The sequence below is a fragment of the Atta cephalotes genome (genome assembly GCF_000143395.1).
Source record: "Atta cephalotes unplaced genomic scaffold scaffold00035, whole genome shotgun sequence".
Classification (NCBI taxonomy): Eukaryota; Metazoa; Arthropoda; class Insecta; order Hymenoptera; family Formicidae; genus Atta; species Atta cephalotes.
The window spans coordinates 1227659-1231747 of NW_012130099.1; positions in this window are offsets into that span (position 1 = coordinate 1227659).

The following is a 4089-nucleotide window of genomic DNA, read 5'->3' on the forward strand; positions in this document are numbered from 1 at the left end:
ATATATATATATATATATACTAAATAATAAATATAAATAATCATACATTAATAAATAATTAATAAATAACCATATGTATCAAAACAATATGAATTATGTTTACAGCTAAGAAATTTTAAATAATAATATATAAAAATAAATATGATTTTATTCCAAAGACAAAAAGTTTGATATATTTTATAAATGTATTATATCGAATGCAAATGTTATTTTATTAAAAAATGTTTCTATTCAAATATAATTTGCAAGAGTTCTGATTATGTTTTCTCGCCTCTGACATCACAGATATAATATTATGAGTGATGAATAAACTTTAATTTCAATTCCTATTATTAACTGCAATTAACTTTGCAGTCAACTTTATTTTTTCGAGATCTAAATTTTAGGTGCGATTTAAGTTTTCAATTTTCTATCTCAATTTTATTTTTTAATGAAATAGTTTCTAATCTAGTGTGATTCTTCGCTGTTCTTCAAATTGTCTTAAAATTTTACGTAGTTTCGATACAAATATTGAAACAAGTCAAGCCTGTTTATCGTACATGCTATACGTCGTGTCAGCTTACGCGCTGATTGCAAGTGCAGCTGCTACTGCATTCAGGATCGGCGTCAGCCCAGCTAGTAATCATTGCCGATCATGTTTGTGTTAGGCGATCTTGTCTGTCTGTCGCGCAGCGAATTACAATTACGGCGTATCGCTGCATCATGCAACAAGTGCGTACTTGCGTTGAATACTGTATTATATAATTTAAAACATTAAGTAAGTATACCCTACTCAAAAAAAATCACATCGCAAATTTAAGTTACATAATGAAATAATTAAAACAAATATATTACATAACTGATTGTTCCAAATCAGTATGTGATTTTTTTAAAATCACGTAATTAGAAAAATTACATGATATTAGAAATAACTTTTTATTATTAATTTTATTTTTTTAAATTATGTATTGATTTGAAACAATCCACGTTACGTGATTTATATATGTTTTAATTACATGATTTCGTTGCATAATTTTGTGATGTGATTTTTTTTCAATAGAATATATTTTAGATTAAGTCAATTGTGTATTTTAGATTATAAATATAGTGCATATAATAGTTTCCGTTAAACGTTTTTCTTTACTTGTGATAAGTTATGTTAAGTCACGAAGTTCAAAGAAGAAGTAAAAAGAATGAGATCAAAAGCTGCGTTCAAAAATGTCGCTCGGATGACTCCGATGCCTTAGATTCATGTTCTTGTCTTTGTTTAATTAATATAAGGATATTGCATTATCTCTTTGGCATTAGCATTATGAAAGGTATTTGACCGATGCTAAAATTTCTTGAATATTGTTCAGGATCATGTCCTGGACCTTTGTTAAGATCGAGGTCATGGGAGATTATTCCTCTTATTTTCATTTTTGCACTAAAAATCCATTTTTATGGGTTGTGAGCGTTATGAGCGTTAAATGGAACGCAGCCCTAGTCACATCCTCTCTTTATCGCGGTTCTTTGGACATTCCATGTCGGTAAAGTCGATTTCTATGAAGTCTTCGGTCTTACAATTCTCATCTCAGTTATGTGGGACACCCTGTATATATATATATATATATAAAATAAATATAATCTTTTTTTTTAATAAAATGATAAAATTGTGCGTGTCCAAGTGTCACATATAGTACATATATAATTTATGTATCCAATGTTCATGCATATCAAGCATTACTGATTAAGCGACTGAATCTGCATGGATACGATACGCATCCATCACTCCGCGAGAAATAGGCCTCACCGACGATCCTCATCGAAGCAGAATACGTGGATGAGAAGGCGGATTTTACCATGCGGTTCTCTCGCGTTTTATCAGGCATCTTGCGGCCTCTCGACTCATGTAAGTCGCGGCCTCTCGACTCGGCATACCAAGTCGCGCTCGAATACGCTTTACGCGGCCCCATTTAGCATCTTAGTCTACTCCCAGCTTCTTTTCTCCCTTTATGCATGTATATACACGAGGTTCACGTACACGCTGTCGCGTAGCCGCGTTGCCACCCGCATATCATCAGATATCCCCCGACCCTGAGGATCCTGAAGAGCCACGCTAAACGCCACCAACAATGGTGATTACGTAATACCGATGAAAAGAACTGATGCGCAACCAATATACAAGGTTCACGCTTCTTGATCCCATTAAAAATTTCAGTTTTACATTAAGGCAGACTTATGATTAAAATGAGAAAAATTTGAGTTAAATTGTGTAAATTGAAATATAAGAATAATTTAATAACTAAAATTTTTTAAATTAAACGTACGATTATAATACACTTTTACAAATATATGATACTTTCAAATTATAATAATATGATTCACTATACCTTATTTTCATTAAAAACTTCTATTTTATATTATAACGTTTTTAAATATATATTTCCAATTTTTATAGTTTAATTATAAAGTTAAATAAAATGTAAATTATAATTTTATAATTATAGTCCAGGGAAAAAATATTTCATATATAATTATATATAATTTTATAAATATATATAATTATATACATTTTTATACATATATATAAAATATGTCCATTTATATATAATTATGTAAAATTATATATATTTTTTCCCGGAATATTTTTATAATTTAAACCAAACTTAAAGATGAGTACTTAAAATAATCATAATTTAAATTTTACTTAAATTTATAATTTCAGTAACTAAATAATAAAAATTTGAATTAAGAGCATTATATATAATCCAAAATTTAATGATTTGAAAATAGAACTTCTATATTATAATTAATGTAGTAAAATATCCACATACATATTTAAAATAACATTTATTATATATATATATATTATATACACTAATTGCGTATCCTTAAATGGACTTCAGAAGTATCGACCTATTTCTAATTTTGGTCTAGAAACTCATAGGTCAATGTCACTCGGAATTCTAAATTAAAGCTGCAATCTCATTCGATAATGTCCAAATGAGATATGCGCAATTGTGGAAGAATGTCCAGCAACAAGAAAATTACGAAAATTGTGAAAGCTTATCTAATATCAACTAGGAAATTACGAAAACGCATGTAATGCGGAATATCTTAGCCACACGAATCAAGACCGCTCCTTCATTACATAATTATTCTTGATGTAACCACATAATACTATATACACTATATGTATACATTAATATGATAGATTATATAAGAAACAATAGAATAAAATTTAATCCTAAGGAATAAAATGATTTTGAAAACATATATTCATTCTGTATATCTGAAACGATAAAATGATAAATCAATGGTTTTTGTATGTATTTTTCTTTTACATACTGAATTAATTCGCTAACTGATAATCGAAATTTAATTTGATCATTTAATTTGTAAGCCAAAGAAAATACTTTTTACAATAATAAACGATTTATTAAGACCGTATGTGTGAATACAAGTAAGAGTTTAATGCCTATTATTCGAAACTGGATCTTAGATTTTTTAAAATAATTTCTATGTGAATTTATGTACTAAATATGTAGTTAACTTTTATATTACATCTCTCTTTTTCAGAGGAATTAAAATTAAGTAACAAGTATAAGGTCATCATTAATAATTTTTAAAGTAAAATTTTTTTTAAAACAAAAAAGTGAAGAAAGGAGAATTTATTTTCTTGATTTTGAGCAAAGCATACAATTAGTTATTTATTGCACGGTGTCCTCAAGACAGATCGGTAGCAATTAATAAATTGAAAAGAGCAAAAGGAGCTTACTCCCCTGACTTCCGCCAATTTCGCGCAAATCGCATTCTTGACTAATCGATCAAGCATCCAAGCGCATCCTTTCGGAACATATGCACGCGTGCACGCACGCGTGTCCGTGCCTTCACACATGCGTGGTGTTAACAGCTAAGTAGAAGGGGTGGGCCCGTCTTGTGTCGTCATCGTCATCATCTTAACCCGAAGAGGGGGAGAACGAGATCGACGCAATGTATGGACCAGAGGAAGAGGAGAGAAAGAAATACAAAGACAGAGAGCAAGAGATAAGGATGGTTGAAGATGTCGAAGAGAAATAAAGAAAGAGAGAGAGAGAGAGAGAGAGAGAGAGAGAGAGAGAGACGACC